Source organism: Notothenia rossii (assembly GCF_949606895.1).
Source record: "Notothenia rossii genome assembly, chromosome: 3".
In the NCBI taxonomy this organism is placed as follows: Eukaryota; Metazoa; Chordata; class Actinopteri; order Perciformes; family Nototheniidae; genus Notothenia; species Notothenia rossii.
Genome location: NC_136901.1, coordinates 51,761,345 through 51,783,805, shown reverse-complemented (window position 1 = coordinate 51,783,805; position 22,461 = coordinate 51,761,345).

Genomic DNA, 22,461 nt, shown 5'->3' with positions numbered 1-22,461 from the left:
CGTATCCTCCTGATGTTGTAAACATAAAACTTGTGCTTGTCTTGTATTGTACTTCTTAAATATATATGTTAAAATATGTTACACAGTATTCATGTGTTTGAATGTATTTGAAAAACTACACTTACAGTCAATCTTGATTGATAACAAAAGACAAAAAACGTATTTAGATAGTAAGCTTGAAATATATCCTTCCTGTTTCCACTTATTATTATCAATCTGAGCGATGAGCTGCCAACACTTTTTGTAACATAATAAATGAAACCCTACACTGAAAAAAACGATTATAGGTCTGAGTTACTCCAGTATATCTATTTTGAGTTTGTTTAATGAAAAATATATATGTTTTGAACTGAACATACATACCACCATCTGTGGTCTTCTCCAATTGGCCGGCGTCGAGGGGGGCGCGTCCAATGCAAATCCTGTTGTTAATTTACACTATTCTAATGTATGTGGTTATTTAAACATTCCCTAATAAAAGTATTTCAGTGTCAATAAGTGAGGGTTAAAGACAGTGTGTTTAGTGTACAACACCACTGTTTTATTTTTGTCCTGTCTAAATCTGTCTTTGGTTTCCTGTTTTATATTTGAAAAGCGTTCACCCCCGTCTTGCCTGTTGCTTTCTGTCTCTGTGTTCCCTCCTGCCTGATTACCTGATTGTGTTCACCTTGTGCCCCTGTGTTTTCTCCTCTCTCCTCACCTGTGTTTTGTTTGTTTGATTAGTCCTGTGTGCATTTAAGTTTCCTGTTAGTCTTTGTGAGATCCTTGTTTTTTTTGTATGTGTTTTCAGGGGAGAGAGTTCTGCTCTTTATGTCTAGTTGTGTCCTTGAAATAAAGGTATTTTTTCAGTTAAACCTGCATTTGGGTCATGCCTGCTAGTGATGACAATTCCGGCTCTTCTTGGTGAGCCGGATCATTTGGCTCGGCTCACCAAGAAGAGCCGGCTCTTTCGGCTCCCAAACGGCTCTTCAGTTTACCACATATTATACCTTTCATAATTAAATAAAATGTAGCCCTGTTTTGACTAATGAATGATGTATATGTGTACACATATATCACTTTACTTATTCAATACATCCTTTGTACTGAAGTATTCAAAAGTAAAAATGACATGTTTAATATAAATGATTAGCTGTGGCCAAATGTTTTCATTGCATTTACAGACCCTTGTAACTCTCTGATACCACCCAATGAATGCACTGACTTGCTTGTAGAACCACGCTACATAAAACAGATAGCAACACCGATAAAAACTATTTTAAAAAAGGGGCTACTGTATCGACATTTTAAAATTATATTTAAAGAAAAGGCCCTGACAAAACAGCAGGGCTCTATTTCGGTAACTATTAGCTATAGAAAAAAAGACAGCAACAGCTGACATAAAATCTTTGCTGAGCCTAAGGATAATCATAAATAAATAACATAGTGAAAATAAATATATTGCAATGCTCAAAACAGCAGCATCCAACCGTCTCTAATCCTTGGATATTACATGTCACCTGCATGCATGCACAGAGCAGCTGTAGCGCGGAGATCATCATCATCATCATCATCATCATCATCATCATCATCATTCTGTCTTGTATTACTTGAAGTGGACCTATCATCCTATATTTGAACAATATATTGTAGGGCCATACCTATATAAAGTATATGATTCTGTGAGCTGCAGCTGACCACGCCCCCCTGCAGGAGAGGGGAGCGTGCTTTGAGATCAGCTGCTAGGCTCTCAGAAGAGGGGGAGAAAAAGAGATCTCCGTCCTCCGTGCTTTATTGTTATAGAAGTAAGAAGAGAAGTAATGGGGCAGAAACCCTCCTTCTTACTCAGCGGTCCAGACATAGACATCAAACGGCGACACATATTCAGTTGCCAGTTAACGAAACGGCTAACAAGTGTGCCACTCTCTCTAACGGTTTCAACATAAACTGTACCGAAAATAAATACCTCACGATGTCTATCTAATTATGAACTTGCTTTACTTTCACGGAACACATTTTTGGTGATAGCAAATGTAACAAAGTAACATATTTACCAACAAATGTTCTACGCCACTACATACTTACATTTAAATGTGTGCTGCGTCGGTTCAGCCATTCTCCGCAAGGGTTTTTGAAATTGGTCCATGCGAAAAGCATTGTGGGGATTTTAAGGACGCAAAGTCTACCCATGTGCAGCCTCGAAATTTCCCCCAAACCAAGGACGCGGCCTCTGTGGAATTCCAAGTATGCTGGAGATTGGAACAGTACTTCGGCGGCACTCGATGATGTATGTTAAAATGTGTTCTTTATTCTCGCGTCCAGGAGAGAAGCTTTAAAATGAGACTAAATGGAGTCTCTGAAAAGATTCAAATGGGATACTTTAATTAAAAAAGGCGCGGTAGTGTTACAGACAGAATATTGTTCCGTCAGACAAACAGCTGTGGTCCGGTTCTCCTGAGCAAGAAGACACGGATCTCTCCCCCGGCGCTGCTATATATATCCTCTGCTGGCTCCTCCCCGCCAGCCGGCTCACCTCGTCTCCAATGTCCGTTATTGCATTTAAACAGAGGATAGGTTCTTTTCACATTCAATATATGCTTAACACGCCGTTTCTCCTCATATTCTCTTTCATCACTTTTCATTTAACACATTCTAAACGCTGTAATCAATACTCTAAACAATACTTCTCGGCTCGTTTGGTTGCCGGTCATTCCGGATGTTGTCACATGCTACTCTCGTCTGTAAACAATAATGTATTCAAATAAACTGTACTTTCATTTAATATTCAACATGGTAGTATCTCGACATCTATCGTTGTAGTGTTAAATCAGTAGGTTTCGGTTTTCACCACACCAAGTCATTTCGCTCCTCAATTCACCTCTTTAGGAAATCGTATATTAGCCACATGCTAACCGGAGATGTAGGATTTTCAGAATAAAAGCTTAACTGCTTGTGCACAAGAATTTCTGGTTTTTCAGTATAAAAGAGCGTTTAAACTGACGGTATGTTTAAGCTACATTATACCATCAAAACATTGATTTAAATTTCTAACAGTCCCTCCTTACACACCTAAAAGGTGTGTATAATACTGAAATCAATGAGTTCTTCATCTGAACTTTGCATATTACATATCTCATATTAACAAACATACAATCAAATGGAATGGTTTCACAGCCGGCTTTACAAAAATACAAAATAAATTCTTGTCTGTGTTCAAACATAAAAGTTTTCCCTTGTGTATAACTTCTAGTGTTTACATTCAATATCATTCTTCAAAATAGCAGCAATGGCTTGGTATCAGAACATTTCTTCCTCCCTCCTTTCACAGAAACCGTTCTCATACCACGCTCAGTGTTAAGGCACTTGTTTTTACAAAGTGAAAAGAAACAAACCATTTTAGAATAGCAATGATTTATACAACATGAAATCTACCATATTAGAATAGTATAAAATAATAATGTCAAATACAATGGACTATCTTAGAATAGTGTAAAATTAATTGGAATAATAAAAATATACTATCTTGGAATAGTATGAAGTAAATTGAAATGGATTCACTCCATTTTAATTTTGCTCACTTCTTCACATGATTTCATCATTTAAAGAATCACATCGGCTGGACATTCATTGATCAATCTCATCTCCGAACATCCATATCATTTAAACTAACTCATCATTGTCATCCACATCTGTATACGGGGTGGGTCGTCTTGTTCTGCTAGCATTTGTAACTGTCTCCTCCTGAGAAATTTACCCTCCCTCCTTTCATACCATTTAAGGTATGAAAGTAATATGTTCTCTAGAAGGGGCCGTTGTGCGTTCTACTCTGGGGTACGGCATTCTAGACAGTCATTTCTGGGAGAAGATTTTGGTCAGTTACAACAGTTGTAGAGTTTCATCACTTAAAGGTTCCTTCTCAGTACCTTTGGGTGGTCTGTTCTAATGCAGTGATAAAATCCCTGAAATGGTGTGAAAACCGGTGGAATATCAATAACTCATTATACCAATTTATTTTCAATTATGGTCTACTTAAATAACTATGCTAACCCCTTTTACAGTGTGTGGAACCTTGGGTGCCCGAGCATGTGATAATTACTCCCTCCTTTAACAAGGATTTTAAAAACAGAAGTCATTTCATTAATGGTTTTTAGTTTAATTCAGGAATTTACACCTATGGCAGATATGTTTCTCCTTTAAATAACATCTCTAAAAGTCAGGTCATCTGGTGAATGGATGACCATTAGGAGCTGGTGGCGCTTGTCTTTTGAAACTCATACTCTGGTGCCGTGCGCTCCCTCTGAAGCTGCAAGTAAGATTTAAAACATCTGCAGGGTGGGTTGAGCGACCCCTTCTCCCTAAACGATGTTTGTTGTAACAAATATGTACCATCACAATGAGTGATCCAAGGCCCCGCATGTATTACTCCCAACTACATTAGTTTTTTTTTTTAAATTAAACTTTGCTTTCGCTCTTTGCCCAGTGTCATTTTAAAACTCTACATCTTGGACGAAAAACAAATGTTATTTCCACCTTAATCTTCCCTCCTGAGGTAATAACCATGCTACAATGGAGAAATCAATACTCTAGATTGGAACACCATCTTTGGCTTGGTACTAGCTCTACCTTTAACATTTTCCATACAAATAAAGATTTGTCTGCTTTTATAGAGTGGTTACTAAAACCATTCCTTTAAACTGTAGGTCTATACTGTAACAAGTTCAATCTTCCCCAAATTCACACATGAATAAAAAAACTCTTAAAGAATAATTTGTTCATATGATGAAAAGATTGAATAATATGTTCTACCCTCAGTGTGTTTTTAGGGTTATTTAATAGTTTCCTCTTTTTTCTTTATAAATTCACCAATTTATTAATTCATGGCTGATAAATCTTTTTCTTTACGTATTTCTCGTTGGTGAATAAGTGTGTTTATGTGTAAACTCACTCCCTCCCGTTTTCCCTCTCTCCCCCTCTGGTTGTCAAGCCACGACCCCCTCACATTCTGCCGGACCATGCCAACTCCTCCGTTCTTTCCTCTCCTCCGTCCACCTTCTCCTCAGTCCATCTGCTCTTGGATCCTTCCGCTGTAACTCTCTTCAGTGTCCCATCTGCTTTGCTTTTCATCTCCTCCTTTACAGTCTCTACTTGGTTGCATGGAGGGCGTATTCCGCTCTCATGTCCCACACTCTGCTCTTGTGCCCAAATCTTGTGGCTCAGCTTGGAACTTCATGTCCTGTGGGGGACCGATGAGAGTGTGCCTTTTTATGTCACCTGGTTTTGGTTCTTGGTGCCTCAGGTGGAGATAGTTCTGGATGCAGCGTTGGAGTTGTTGGTTCAGCTCTGGTTCTCTGTCTGTTCTATGGAGGAGGAGGAGTCTTCCGTGGTGAGGTCTTTTGTCTGCTTGGACGATGGGGTCGTAGCGGTCTGACAGGCGGAGAGAGAGAGAGAGAGAGAGAGAGAGAGATCTCGGGAGGCATTACGTATAGTTAAATTCTAACACACTGAGGTAAAATAAATCCAACCTTTTCCACTCTATTTTCCTAATCTTACTATCCATCTTAGTTGTTAAATGCCATCTAAACACAATTCATGTCTACTAATAATTTTACCATATCCCTAAACATTGCCTTCACCCACTGTAACATGTTTATTCCAATTAACTCTTTCAGGAAACCATTTTCTTAAATACCTAGATGTTTCAAGCACCACATATTTCACACACTATAAAAGAACGTCTCCATATTTTCTCCATCACTTTAAATCTCACTGTTATTTAGAACCGTAGTAACTTTTGTGACTGGACATATCTGCAATGTCGCCACTATCTGCTGGGGAATCTTGTTCATAGAGTTTGTACGTACAAAGCTGTACTTGTGGGTTAGTAGCCTGTGTCTAACAATCATTTTCAATAATTGTGCTCAGGTCACCGATCGGTTGTTCATAGCTTAACAGGGGGTGTTTCTGGTACAGACTAAAACATGGATCCAGTGTATTTAGAGATTCCCCTAATCTGTAAATCCCCATCACTTACATATCCCAATCACTTAAACCCATCTCATCATCTGATACAAGAACTGCATATAAGGGGGTGAATCATCTTGATTATAACCGCCTCTTGTTTGGGACCGAGTATTTCTAACTCCTCCTCTTGTTGCTCAGCTGATCTTTTGGCTCTGGGGATAAGTGAAAGTCTCTGAAACACAGCTGGAGTCTTGTTAGTGATGTGGGCATTCTATGAGTGAACTAATGGATCCATGTCTTACATAATATTGTACTCCCCTTCCAACCAGAAAGGTGCCAAGTGTAATGAGCACAATCAACAATGCTATTCTGACTCTTATCCCTAGGGGACCCCACAATTGGTTTGGCTTTGTTCTCATCATCTCTATTTTAAACCTGGTTGTGTCCGTTACAGAATTTAAATAATGAGTACAAAAATAACATAACAAATTGGACTCTTTTTACAGATGTAAAACAAAAAATAGGTATTCACATTAATGTACAATCTATAAAAATCTATAGACAATTTGTCTCTTGAGCTGTTTCTATCTTTATCTTATTTCTATTTATTGTTTTGTTCCAGCTCTGCCAAATCAGTCCTAACTCCCAATAATGTTCTGGAAGTTGCCAGTGAAGGGTGACAATGTGTGAGGTGGTGTCAATTTGCTCCTTTTTCTTTACCTTTAAACCGGAGCGCGTGTGAAGTTTGTTACAACCTTTCACGCTTCCGTCCACCGGGGATCAGCCCACTGTCTTTTGTGAACTTTCACCCTCACCCAACCACCTGGCCGAACAGGAGTCTCTTCTGGTGTCTCGTCTGGTATCTCTGTAGTTTTCCTAGCCTGCTGTGTAGACAAAACTTGCATAATATTACTCAGAGTTCTGACATATTCATCCACTTCTATTTGTCTAATATCTAAAACTGGACCACTCCCTCCTTGGAGAAGGCCCGAGCTTCGGCATACCTCTTGTTGACTACATGTTATTATTTATTAACTACAACGTCACTGAAATCAACATATCTGTATAATCATGACACTCCCTCCTTTGAGCATAAAATGCTCAATTAATATTGCAATGATTACCCTATTCTGTACAGGACATGTAAAACTCATAACGTTGCATTAAATAAACATAACTTCTCCGTGTACCCACAAGGGGTACAAAAATATTGTATGATTTATGGTTTTCTGATGGTATAAATGCATATTCACTATAAAAAAAATCAGCAATTAGCACTTCTAATAGTTTACTTGTTTCAATAATGGCTTTTGTAATGGTATTATGCGTCATCGTTGCTGCGAAAAACAATACCTCTGGTGTCGCTAATGCGTCTCGATAACTCTAGGATTAGAGGATTGGTTGACACTGCTGAACTAACATATGATAAAATAATATTTCTCCAAACTGGAGGGAAAATATGAACTATTCTCTCAGAGAGTGACCTGCATGAAGGGCTGGTGCCCCTCACTCAAATGAGATATTGCCTTACGCACAACACCACAAATCAGTAAAGTTACTCAAGAATAAATAAATAAAGACTGATTCTTGAAACTGTTGATTGACTGGAATGACATAGGTGTTTGTAGCATGTCTCGCTGAAGTTGTCTATCTCTAGGCATAGTTCTTAATGCTCGCATTTCGGCTAATCGTTTGTGTTCCTCCAGCAGCTGATTTGATTGAATCGTGAGCATTCTTACTCCGTATTCCAATTCTTGGAGACTTCTTTCTGTGGGGACTCCTTCCAATTCCAATACTCCTCCCGAAATACCAAAAGTTGGGGCTTGTATTGAGGGTTGAAGGAGAGTTTTATTATCTGAAATGTAGGGAGGAGGTTCTTCAACCAAGTTAGGATAGAGCTTTGGAGTTTGGATTACTGGTTCTTCCATTTTTTTTTCTTTTTCTTCTTCTGCTTGCGAGTTTGCTTCTTTGGCGACGCACATGTTTGCCATCCCACTAGCAGAATACTTTAAATGGAGCATCAGACTTGTAACTCGTGCTTTCCTTATTTCGGCTTTGTTCATAGCATTCTTTGCAGATCCATACCAAGAGGGTTGTCCGGCTTTGATCCATGCTTGTTGTTCTCGCAGGTATTCTCCATTTTCATGGTCAATTACTGCTTTTCTATGGGCTTTCGTTGGTGCTGGTTGATCATCAGCTGGATACAGTCCTCTTGTTTGCCATTGTTCCAACAGTTTTTTTTTTTTTTTGCTCAGTTTTATTATTTTTATAGATTTTTTTTTTTTTTTTTTTTTAAGTTTAAGGTAAAATATTAATAAAGTTAATTAATATATAAAAAATATGCAAAATTAAAATATGAAATGTTAAAATAAAGTTGTACCGTGTATGGTTTTGACTTTGAAATATGAATTTGGTTCAAAATCACAATGTTATGGTGTTTCCGCTATTTGGGTAATAATTCTGTACTACCACCAGAGTGCGCTATTTTAAATTCCAGCTTAATCCACTAGGGAATAGCTGTTTCAAAACTGACTCGTTTTTGACAAAGGAGAAACGTAGTTTCCTCAAAAATATCTTTAAAATAGGAATTTACACTATGGTTAAACAACACAACACATAACCGCCAAAACACATTTGCAAAGAAGAATATTCACAATGTTATGGTGTTTCCGCTATTTGGGTAATAATTCTGTACTACCACCAGAGTGCGCTATTTTAAATTCCAGCTTAATCCACTAGGGAATACCTGTTTCAAAACTGACTCGTTTTTGACAAAGGAGAAACGTAGTTTCCTCAAAAATATCTTTAAAATAGGAATTTACACTATGGTTAAACAACACAACACATAACCGCCAATACACATTTGCAAAGAAGAATATTCACAAAACCGCCAATACACATTTGCAAAGAAGAATATTCACAAAACCGCCAATACACATTTGCCAGCAGAAGTACTTCCAATAGTTCTAACTCTAACAAGAAGTATGATGTTCTTTAGAAGATGGAATGCCCAGCCTCAGTGTGTTAAAGCAAACAGAGTACTTCAATTAGCATTTCATGAAATGGTGACTGCCGTGGCTCACCGTGAACATGAGGTCAAGACAAAATGGCAACTGGTTTTCCAACCTTTGACCTGAAGAACAAAGGGATTTGAGAAAACACCTGGAGTTGAAATTGGTGAGGTGATATTTTGTCTAGTAAATTCAACACACAACACTGTAGTTTAAAATAACATTTCCATTTAGTTTACAATGATAAATGGGCCTCATACCCTTACGTCATAGCCCTCTACCCATGTACGTAAATGTTTTGACTTTAAGAGCCAGTATGGTCATTTCTTCTGTTTAAACACGCTATTTATGGGACAAATAGGACGCTAAGCAAACACAATTAGAAGAATATCGTCTATCTAACGCACGAATGTCGCACTTCCTGCCGTAATCCACAACGCAATGTCTTGAAAAACAGAATGGTGTAACCACTGAGAGCTTCAAACTGCTCAGGCCTTTTCCTTGAAATAGGACTTTTTTAAAACAGCCTCACGCTGTTGTTACACAAAACACTCACTCCAATAACCTTAGCTTCAAACTTTGGCTGTGTCTTTCCCTCAAGCAGTCCCGACTGCTTAATGGCCTAAAACCATTCACGTAAAACGTAAAACGCCAAAAAAGACACATATAGTGATTGGCCTCTAGCCGACATGTACTAACAGACAAACGAATAGCATGCAGGGTTAAATAGAAAAAAAGAAATTGAACTCACCCTGCCTGTAACAAAGCAACGCCACGTGGTAGGCTACCAATATTTATCAATTTAGGCTTGTTTTAACTTAAATTGCACAGCTATTTTCAGGATCCGCTGGCCGCCGTCAAACACACAGAACTAACATTGTCCTACATTAACTATTGAAGAATTCGATATAACAGGTTTCTCCTTACCTAGTTGATTTGAGCTCTCTGTGTGCTGAACGGATGCCAGCGGGTCCAGCAAGCAGCCTGCTGTAGTCTCTCCCGGTTTTGCGAGATCCTGGGCTAGCTCGCCAATTGTTAAAATGTGTTCTTTATTCTCGCGTCCAGGAGAGAAGCTTTAAAATGAGACTAAATGGAGTCTCTGAAAAGATTCAAATGGGATACTTTAATTAAAAAAGGCGCGGTAGTGTTACAGACAGAATATTGTTCCGTCAGACAAACAGCTGTGGTCCGGTTCTCCTGAGCAAGAAGACACGGATCTCTCCCCCGGCGCTGCTATATATATCCTCTGCTGGCTCCTCCCCGCCAGCCGGCTCACCTCGTCTCCAATGTCCGTTATTGCATTTAAACAGAGGATAGGTTCTTTTCACATTCAATATATGCTTAACACGCCGTTTCTCCTCATATTCTCTTTCATCACTTTTCATTTAACACATTCTAAACGCTGTAATCAATACTCTAAACAATACTTCTCGGCTCGTTTGGTTGCCGGTCATTCCGGATGTTGTCACATGCTACTCTCGTCTGTAAACAATAATGTATTCAAATAAACTGTACTTTCATTTAATATTCAACATGGTAGTATCTCGACATCTATCGTTGTAGTGTTAAATCAGTAGGTTTCGGTTTTCACCACACCAAGTCATTTCGCTCCTCAATTCACCTCTTTAGGAAATCGTATATTAGCCACATGCTAACCGGAGATGTAGGATTTTCAGAATAAAAGCTTAACTGCTTGTGCACAAGAATTTCTGGTTTTTCAGTATAAAAGAGCGTTTAAACTGACGGTATGTTTAAGCTACATTATACCATCAAAACATTGATTTAAATTTCTAACATGTAGCATCCTTGAAATATTGGCTTGAAAGCCAGTATCCTCGAGATTGAGAAACGGCCACAGTTTTAAAACGTAGTCTTTAGCCACATGCTAATGCTAACCTTAAATTGAAGCTAACAATATGTACTCGCAGGAAGTCGTTGTGTGAACTTCCGTTTTTTCAGAATAAAACTGTTTTAAATTAAAACACTGAATGTGAACTTCCGGTTTTCAGAATAAAACAGCCCAGTGTATTTAATTTTAATTACGCCATATAAACATGGATTTTATTTCTTACAAATGCTACTGCAGATTAACCTAACCATTTATGTTATTCACAGGTGTCCTGGGAACAAACACATTGACATTGCTGGCAGCAGGGCTCTTCTTACTGTTGGTAGACTAAGTAATCTTTTTTTTTGTTATCAAGTTTGAAGTTTGTGCACATTGTAATCTTAAGAACTGCTTGACTTTGCTTGACTTACATCATTAAATGACTACAACATATAGGCGCATAAAGCTATGTTATGGTGGTTGCCATAAAATATAATAATACAAATATTTTCTTTGATTTTCCGATTACAAGAGTACATGTGGAACTGCAAAGATCGTGGTACGTCAGTGTGTTCTAGGTTCCTGTTGTTGAAGCATTTCAAGCGAAGACATGGCCATTATGGTCGTAATTTTCGATATCCATCCGCCTATGCCACTTGTCCATGCACATTTATGACTTGGAACAATCTTTTAAGTCACATTTACAGAGTCCATGCCAAATAAACATCAGTGCAGCGTATATAATTATCCACATTTCACTGTCAGTTGTGTGCATGTAATTCAATTGCAGCAGAGAAGGAATATGTCCTTCATATAAATACACATTTGAGGAGGAATGAAACAGTAACATGTATGTTTCTGGGTTGCACATTCCAAACAAATATTCTTGGTACATTCAATTCACATGAGTATAGGAAACATAACCCCCATACTCTAAAGGACTTAAAAACGGGTATTGTTACATTAGGTGGTCCCTTGGCAGAGGCACGCAGTTCTACAGAATACATATGTAGTTATGCAGAATCAGATGATGACTTAGAAGTTTGTACGGGCACAGATGCAGACAGTGATATTGTTCCTATAGAGGAATTGCCTAAATTAATTGAACTTAAAGTTGCATCTGTTTTATTGAAGGTAGAAAATCTAGTTCATATTCCAACCACAGCAGTTCAGTGCTTGGTGAACTTCACTACTAAATAAGCTCTGCATCAATACCGGTGACTAACAATATTGTATCTGATCTATTCAAGAATCATAAATTGCAAGTTGATGAGTCTACTATAAAATAACTTTCTACTGCTGTATGCACAGATAATCCTCTGGGAAAAGCTACAGAGAAAAACGGGCCCCTGGGAACGGCCTATAAAAGTAAAAAGTACTATACAAAACATGTTAATGTTGTAGAGCCAATTTCATTTATTCTTGACTCAAAGAAAAAAAGGCCCTTTCAGTATATTCCATTGCTCAAATCTTTGCAGCAGTTGCTAGATCACAATGATGTCATAGACAAGGTTATTGAAACCCAAATAACATGAAGGCCCTGCAGATAACCAGCAGCAGTACAAGTCCACACGAGATGGTCAGCACGTCAAATAATCTTTTTTTTATCAGGCGAGAGGTTAAAAATCACTGTAACGCTGTTTGAGGATGACTTTGATATTTGTAATCCCTTAGGAGCAACTCGAAAGACACAAGCTGTGTGGTGTATACTGGATTCTAAGTAACCTACCCCCTGGGTCACATTCAGAACTGTCTTCCATTTACCTAGCTCTTTTGTGCAAGAGTGATGATATAAAGACATATGGCTATGGAAAAGTTTGAAACCCTCTTTTACAGGATTTGTTTACCTTGGAAAAGCAGGGTGTTTTCATTTCAAGCCTTGGTGAATTTGTGAAAGGCAAAGTCCAGTGTGTAATGGCAGACAATTTGGGAGCGCATGGAATAGGTGGCTTTGTGGAGAGTTTCTCAGGAGACTATTTTTGCAGGTTTTGCACAGGGAAGAAGTCGGACATTCAGTGAACACGTTCAGTCAGGCACATTCAGTCTTAGAACCAAATAAATCCATGAAGAGCATATTGAATTGGCAAAGGAAAAGGGAAATAGCTACTGTGGAGTAAAAATAAATTGTGTTTTTTCAGAGCACCTTGCTTATTTTAACGTTACCAAAGGGTATCCGCCAGATATTGCACACGATTTATTTGAAGGTGTCATCCCAGTTGAGCTTGCATACTGCTTAGGTCTTTTGATCTAAAAAATATATTTTACTTTAGAAAGCCTGAATGCAACAACTATAACATTTCCCTACAAGTGGGGAGATAAAACCAACCGCCCCCATGTAATACAGCGCACTTTTCACATCCAAGAAGACAATTGGTGAAAACTATAGGTTACTTACGTAACCCCAGTTCTCAGAGTAACATGAAGTGAGATGTCTCACTATGGGATGCCCCTCAACGCGTATGCAAACAGTAGCATCAATCTCATTACGCCAATCCTGATTGGCTGGTGATCTTGACGTCTACGTCAGGGAATCCACCCACCCTATAAGTAGCTCGCGCTACGACGCAGCGTCATTCAAAATAAGCACCTCTTCTCGCTTTGCCTTAGCAAGAAGGGCCGTCTGGTGAGACATCTCACTTCATGTTACTCTGAGAACTGGGGTTACGTAAGTAACCTATAGTTCTCATTCATAACACTCCGTTCGATGTCTCACTATGGGATATTGAAACTCCCGTATTGCTAGACATGCTTATCTCGATAATCACCAAAACAACCAGAACTTAACAGGTAGAACCCTGTCTCAACACTGGGCCCAGCACTGCGCGGGCCACACTTGGAGCAGAGACATCTAGCCTGTGAAAGCGGACAAAAGTGAGCGGTGAGGACCAGCTCGCTATTGCACAAATGTGTTTGCAGGCCTGTTGGTGCCTACAAACCCTGACTTGTATAAGCCAGAGCAATCGCTTCCGCAATCCAGTGGGAGAGCCGTTGCCTGGTAACGGGCTTGCCCTTATGAGGGCCCAGGATACAAAGAGTTGGTCATTGCATCGAAACTCTTTTGACCTGTCCATATACAGTGGGGCAAAAAAGTATTTAGTCAGCCACCAATTGTGCAAGTTCTCCCACTTAAAAAAGATGAGAGAGGCCTGTAATTTTAATCCTAGGTATACCTCAACTATGAGAGACAAAATGAAAAAAATAAATCCACAAAATCACATTGTCTGATTTTTAAAGAATTTATTTGCAAATTCGGGTGGAAAATAAGTATTTGGTCAATAACAAAAGTTCATCTCAATACTTTGTTATATACCCTTTGTTGGCAATGACAGAGGTCAAATGTTTTCTGTAAGTCTTCACAAGGTTTTCACACACTGTTGCTGGTATTTAGGTCCATTCCTCCATGCAGATCTCCTCTAGAGCAGTGGTGTTTTGGGGCTGTCGCTGGGCAACACGGACTTTCAACTCCCTCCAAAGATTTTCTATGGGGTTGAGATCTGGAGACTGGCTAGGCCACTCCAGGACCTTGAAATGCTTCTTACGAAGCCACTCCTTCGTTGCCCGGGCGGTGTGTTTGGGATCATTGTCATGCTGAAAGACCCAGCCACATTTCATCTTCAATGCCCTTGCTGATGGAAGGAGGTTGTCACTCAAAATCTCACGATACATGGCCCCATTCATTCTTTCCTTTACACGGATCAGTCATCCTGGTCCCTTTGCAGAAAAACAGCCCCAAAGTATGATGTTTCCACCCCCATGTTTCACAGTAGGTATGGTGTTCTTTGGATGCAACTCAGCATTCTTTCTCCTCCAAACACGTCTAGTTGAGTTTTTACCAAAAAGTTCTATTTTGGTTTCATCTGACCATATGACATTCTCCCAATCCTCTTCCGGATCATCTAAATGCTCTCTAGCAAACTTCAGACGGGCCTGGACATGTACTGGCTTAAGTAGGGGGACACGTCTGGCGCTGCAGGATTTGAGTCCCTGGCGGCGTAGTGTGTTACTGATGGTAGCCTTTGTTACTTTGGTCCCAGCTCTCTGCAGGTCATTGACTAGGTCCCCCCGTGTGGTGCTGGGATTTTTGCTCACCGTTCTTGTGATCATTTTGACCCAACGGGGTGAGATCTTGCGTGGAGCCCCAGATCGAGGGAGATTATCAGTGGTCTTGTATGTCTTCCTTTTTCTAATAATTGCTCCCACAGTTGATTTATTCACACCAAGCTGCTTACCTATTGCAGATTTGTGTTGTCTGTCCTCACGAGGACATGATGTCCTCTGAGAAAAGGCAGAAAGCGTTTCAGGGTGAGGAACACCGCTAAAAGCTCCAGATAATTTATGTGTGACCGTTGGAGGTCTCTGCTCCAGAGACCCCTCACAGGTTGACCTTCGTATATAACCCCACAGCCCGTCAGACATGCGTCAGTGGTGACCACCTTCCGCGTTAGGACAGCACCCATAGGCACGCCCCGTACTAGAAAAGTTGGGTGCAGCCAGTGGCGCAGTGCCATTACGCATTTCATAGTGACCATCACTCTCCGCGCGCCATGACGCGCGGGGTCCAGTCTGAGGGCAGCTACCCAGCGCTGAAACTCCCTCATGTGTAAGCGTCCCAGTCGTACCACCGGGATGACTGACGCCATGAGCCCCAGTAACCGCAGACATGATCTGAAGAGAACATATTTGCATGGCTGGAAATGAGCGAGGCAAGCCCTGAAGGCTTTCACTCTCTCTGCTGGCAGGCGGGCTGTAAAGGGCACCGAATTCAGGCGTAGGCCCAGGAAGAGTACAGTCTGGGCTGGGGACAACATGCTCTTTTCTGTGTTTATTACAAAACCCAGGTCGAGCAGGTGTTTTACGAGGACATTCGTCTGTGTAATAGCCTCTTGCTCCGACTGCGAGAAAGAGCCAATCGTCCAGATAAGTTGCCAGGCGAATACCCTGTTGCCTTAACGGGCTATCGCGGCTTCCGTACACCGTACAAACACTCGTGGGCTGAGAGACAGACCGAAGGGAAGTACTCTGTAATCGTAACAGACACCCTGAAAGGCGAACCTCAGATATTTCCTGTGTGGATAATATACTGGGATGTGGAAATACGCGTCTTTCAGGTCGACTGATGTGAACCAATCGTTTTGGCGCACGAGACGCACCAGAGATGTGTGAGTGAGCATTCTGAATTTGTATCTTTTGAGATATTTGTTCAGAGCCCTCAAATCTAGTATAGGCCGAATTCCGTTCCCTCCCCATTTGGGAACGAGGAAATACTTGGAATAAAAGCCGCTCTGACTCTGTTCGGAGGGTACTATAGATATAACCTTTTTTTTTAGTAGCGAGAGAATCTCTTGCTCCAGAATATGGACCGATTCTCCCCAGGCTTGCGAATGCAGAATGCCCGAAAAGTGAGGGGGGGTAACAGCGAATTGGAGTCTGTAACCCTATTTAGGGGCAATGGATGTCCACTCTCGGGAGACGACCGACAGTGGTGCGGTTACCCAAAGTGACAGACCTAATGTTAGCCCTATTTACAGGCAATGGACGTCCACTCTCGGGAGAGAGACCTCCAGCGTGACCCTGCCATGGGGACTCTGTTTATTTCACACTTACAGGACTGAGAGCGGGGAAATCTCCTCTCTGTGGCCCCTCCAAGAGCCCCAAATGACGGACTAATGACCTCCAGCGTGTGTCCAGCAGCCGCTGCTTTGCACGGAAGTCTGTCCGTTTCGTTAACATTTGAATAGCCAAATGGACGGAAATATGCCCATTTCGTTAAAACGCCGGACTGGAGCCTGTGCAGGACCCCAGTGAGAGCTCCAGACTGTGTGCACTGTGTTAGGGAACCATATGAACGGTGTACATGAGTGTTAAAAGTGTATTAAACTGTTTTAATTCAACAGCAGCCGCTGACAATCTCACTGTTTTACCCAGGAAATGAGACGGATTTGTGGGTAGGCTGAGTGTTGAAAGTGCATCAAACTGGTTTTAATTCAACAACAGGCTGCTTCATATCACACTGTTACCCAGGAAATTAGCCGGATTTGTGGGTAGGCTGAGGCATTAAACTGTTTTAATCCGACAGCCGCTGATGCGCACGGCAGTCTGTCCGTTTCGTTAACATTTGAATAGCCAAATGGACGGAAATATGCCCATTTCGTTAAGACACCAGACTGGAGCCTTTGCAGGACCCCAGTGAGAGCTCCAGACTGTGTGCACTGTGTTAGGGAACCATATGAACGGTGTACATGAGTGTTAAAAGTGCATTACACTGTTTTAATTCAACAGCAGCCGCTGACAATCTCACTGTGTTACCCAGGAAATGAGCCGGATTTGTGGGTAGGCTGAGTGTTGAAAGTGCATCAAACTGGTTTTAATTCAACAACAGGCTGCTTCATATCACACTGTTACCCAGGAAATGAGCCGGATTTGTGGGTAGGCTGAGTGTTAAAGGTGCATTAAACTGGTTTTAATTCAACAGAGGACAGGCTGCTTCATATCACACTGTTACCCAGGAAGTGAGCCGGATTTGTGGGTAGGCTGAGGCATTAAACTGTTTTAATCCGACAGCCGCTGATGCGCACGGAAGTCTGTCCGTTTCATTAACATTTGAATAGCCAAATGGACGGAAATCCGTCCGTTTCGTTAACATTTGAATGGCCAAATGGACAAGCCTGATTAAAACATATGCAGGACCCCAGTGAGCTCCAGACTATGTGCATTGTGTTAAGGAACCATATGAATGATAGCATCAATCATTTAAATGCAAAAATAACAATTACAAATCATTTTTAGGGGGAAAACGGTGGATCTGTCCATTTCGTTAACAATCTGATAGCCAAATGGACAGAAATCCGTCCGTTTCGTTAACAACCTGCTAGCCAAATGGAAAAGCAGGTAAAAACGGCCGAGTTGCTGCTCTCAGGGCCTCAGACTCACAGGCACACACATGTGCAGAGAACCAGGGCGGTGCACATGGCTTTTTTACCCAGCAATAAGTCTCTGAGAGGCTGGGGAAAGTTGTGTGGATAGAGGCAGAGCGTAGCGGCAGGCAGAGCGCAGCAGCAGCAGCAGCAGCAGGCAGAGAGGAGCAGGCTGCAATACCCCCCCCCCCCCCCTCACAGAGCCCACCCAGAGGACAGGCTTCGCCACCTCACTTTGTAACCCAGGAAAGGAGCAGGAATCCTGGCTGCGTGAGTGTTAAAAGCGCATTAAACTGTTTTAATCCGACAGCCGCTGATGCGCACGGAAGTCTGTCCGTTTCGTTAACATTTGAAGAGCCACATGGACAAGCAGGTAAAAACGGCAGAGTCGCTGCTCTCAGGGCCCCAGGCTCACACACATGCAGAGGTCCAGAAGCAGGAATCCTGGGTACGTGAGTGTTAAAAGTGCATTAAACTGTTTTAATCCAACAGCCGCAGGTGCTGACGGAAAGCAGACGGAAACAAATGGATTATTTTACCCAGGAATAAGTGTTTGCAAGGCGGGGAAAGTGTTCCTGCAGCCCCTCCATAACGGTAATAATGATTAGAAATGATTTCCAGTGCAGAAAGCGGTTTTTAAATGTGGAAAAAACTATTTTAAACTGTTTAAAAAGCACAAAGTTATTTGAGTGCAGTTCTCATGTGTCCCCACAGGAAGGCGCATCATCCCAGGGAGCACAGTACATTAACAGTAACAAATACAACAAAAACAGGGCAAAGCACCTCTCTGTGGCTGCTCACAGACCCCCGAAGCAGCTCCAGCTCGGCTTCCTAACACGGGCAAACAGGTTTTTTCACACCTCCAGGACACAGACCGGGAAAAGCACCTCTCTTTGGCACCTCACAGAGCCCCAAAGGACGGCCTAATGACCTCCAGCCTCTCTCCCTCACATGGAGCTCAGGTTATTTCATACCTCCAGGAGAGGGACCGGGAAAACCATCTCTCTGTAGCCCCTCATAGAGCCCCAAAGGACAGACTAAGGACCTCCGGCAACAGTGGCACTTCCATAACCTTGTGCACCGCGAGTCCCCGGCCCCCCGGACTTATGCTCTCCCCCACGGACTAAACCCAGATGATCAAACCCTACAGAACCTCATGCCCCTGGTAACCCTAAAGGGGGTGGATTTTGCGGTGCTTTACCGTCCGCACATCGGCATCCATATTCTGCCTTATTCACGGCACAACCACCCCCGCCCCCCTCCCCCCTGTGGAGGATATTCTCATGCTCCTGGTAACCCTTTAAATAGTCTGATACCTCCAGGGCTCATCACCGCACTTTACAAGCCAGAAATAATGTTTAAATGGTCGGGGAAAGTGTTTTTAAACGTCTGAAAGCTGGAGTTGTAGCCTGCCATTCTGTGCATTTCCAGGAGAGGTTGCATGTTAAATTATATCGTACAAAATGACAGGCTATAACCCAGGAATAAGTGTTTGAAAGGCGGAGAAAAGTTTAAAATAGTCTGATACCTCCAGGGCGCATCACCGCATTTTACAAGCCAGGGGAGGTGTCTGAATCATGGGTAAACATTTTTTAAATAGTCGGATACCTGGCACTGTATTTTTCCCTGGGAACCTTCAAGGTTATACTAATGTTTTATTATTTATTTAATTATCACACAATTTTTACAAAAACAGTATACAAAATATACATAATATACATAATAAACATAATAAAAACACGATTAGCAGGGGCCTGGGGCAGGCGCGCCGGATTCATTTTAGAAGTGGGGGGGGCCAAAAAAAGTGTGTGTGTATGGCCCAATCCCAAACCACACCCTACACCTTACCCCTACACACTCCCCCTCCGTGACGGAGTGAACTCCGTGGAGTGACACATGAGGCTCCCTCCTGTCAGATGGAGGGAGTAAATACAGCGGCAAGCTTTGGGACAAACTCCCCTCTCTCCGGCAGAAACAGGAAATGCCGTAACTGTATGTAACAACGGTTTCAAATCAGCATCTCTTTGACAACAAATGTAAATGAATAACTCAAATAAAACTCCAAACATCTTTAATTGTGTTACTTTTTTGTAAAGCTCTTTTAGTTTTAAACCTGATGTTTATAAGCTTCTTAGTTTTTGCAACAGTCTGTAAATATACACAACTTTATAATAAAATGCACACATTTACCTTTTTCTAGACTAAACACAGGTATGATCCTAAGTAAAAAATTAAAAAGAGGTTATCATGAGCTCGTTAACATCGCAATTTATCACTATCGTTTAGTGGTTTTGCAAATAATTAACCACTCTCTGTTTTTGTACAATTCTGCGTTGAAGTAGGCTACCTTCTCTTTGCCAAAATAATCTACTAGCGGTCTCCTTTTTTTAAACAGTTAGCTGTACAGCTTTACCCGCCTCAATGTCCCGACAACAAACCTCCATGCAGCCTGTTTCGGTTCAACGGCAGCGGTGGGGGCGGCGGCGGTTTTGACCGTTTCTGCGGCCGCAGAGCCGCTGCTTTTGGGTTCATTTGGCTTCGCTGTATCTATGATTGAAGAAGGTCCAGGCTCCGGAGATGTGGATGTCAGGGATGTGACCTTCCAGTTGTTAAATTTAAGTTTAGATTGACTGTATTTAGTTTTCTTCTGCGTTGGTTCTTCTGACATGTTTGCAAGTGTATATTCTTTCTATAGGTTAATGGCTGACACACACAGAACAACTTAACAAATAAAGTAAACAATGTAACAAATATAAGCTTTTTTATTGGTTGTAATTTACATGGATACATTTGATTGGTGAATGGTGTGACAATGTCCTATTTGATTGGGTTAAAATGTACATATTCTTCCTGTTATGTCTGCCTGCTTTATTTTACCTAGGCTAATGCAAAGTGACCTGCTCCATCGAAATCATTCGCATTGACCCGAAGACACATTTTGAGTTGTATATTATACACTGTTGAAAAGAGGAGATTCCTAGCTCTCTAATGAAATCAGGATTGTTTTTGGACTCCAAATATTAAGCAAAATATGTCACATTATATAATGACTGTTACACAGTCATCATTTTGAGAAAAAGGCCTTTAAAGTTTCCTCTTCTATGGAATCCATCGATCTGATTGATTATTAGCGGAGCAAATGATCAAAATACTACGGAGGGAAGATATTTTCGTCTTGGATTACTGCACTCACGGGAAACAACGGCTGTTGTTATGCCTGTTTGACGTTAAGTTACTCCGTTCTCCGCTTATGCCGTTACAAGCTTCAAACCTGTATTTATCATCTGAATTTGCCAAAACAAGTTTAATATTCTGAAAGCCAAGAATTGGTTTATTTCAGAGGGCCTAGGTATAAAAGTCACGGCTCGCCACTCCTATGATTAGCCTACTATATGCCTTACATTCATAATTTCAGCGGTAGGGAGGGGGACCGGCGCTGCGGAAGAGCAGGGTGGCCAGTGAAAGGCGAGCTGTGGTCTTCCCTTTGCAAGCTTAAAAAATGCGTGTAGCTAATGAGATTGAATATATATAGGCCTATATATATAAAAAATAACAAAATATACACAGCTAGATCAATTGCGTTTTAGATGCAACTTTAGAGTAGAGGGGAATTATTGAAACGGGATTTGTACAGTGTTCCGCGCCGCGTGTATATAGCCTACGTGTTTGTTTGTGTATTTGTGCGTTTGTGTGTATTGTGTTTGTTTCCCGGGGAAAACCCTCACGAGAAACACCGGCTGTTGTGCCTGTAGTGACGTTAAATTACTCCGTTCTCCGCTTGTAATTATGCCGTTGCAAGCTTCAAAGTTGTAGGCCTATTTATCATCTGAATTTTCCGAAATAAGTTTAATATTCTGAAAGCCAAGACTTTGCTTATTTGAAATGAGATAAAAACAAACTGTAACGGACCCTGCCGTGTTACCTATGATTACTATACACCTTACATTCATAATTTCAGCGGGAGGGAGGGGGAGCGGCGCTGAGGAACAGTAGAGTGTCGAGTGAGAGCTGTCATCTTCCCTTTACAAGATTCAAACATGCCTGTAGCTAGTGAGATTGAATATAACAATCAAAAATAACAAAATATACACAGCTAGATCAGATCGCATTTTAGATGCAACTTTAGAGTAGAGGGGAATTATTGAAACGGGATTTGTACAGCTTTCCACGGCATCTGCTGCTGCTAAAATGTGGGGCAGGGCTGAAAAGTGGGGGGGCCAATGGCCCCCTGGCCCCCCGCTTCCGGTGCCCTTGGCCTGGGGGCCATATTAGCCGTCTAACTTGTACGGTGCACCAGGGAAAAAAGGTTGAGTCCACGGCCTCTGTCCCCTCATCAGGAGTATCAACCGGCCCTGAAGAAGAGGTATCGCTGCTCTCCGCCCCTGAGCCCTTTTCGGAGGTAGCTGACGGTGGTAGACCTCCTTCTGATGATGCTGCTGCAGCTGCTGCCGCCCTGAACATGGAGCGGATCTTCAATCCATCCTTTATTCCAGGCGTATTTGCGTAGAACCGGTCTGCAGTGCTTATGTCGTGACACATAAACCTAGTGAGAATCGACCTGCTTTCTGGATCTTGGTGATGCTTGATATTGTCAGCCAGGGCAGTGTGCAAGATGGTGAAGGTGACGGCTGTTTCCAGCCCAGCATCAGCCCAAGCCCTCTTCAAGTGAGCGTTCAGGTTCTTGGAGTCGTGCTTTCCCGTTGTGAAAAGGAAGAATTCACTCTGAGGACCCAACAAGCCCTCTTTTATCCCCATCCACCGCATGACC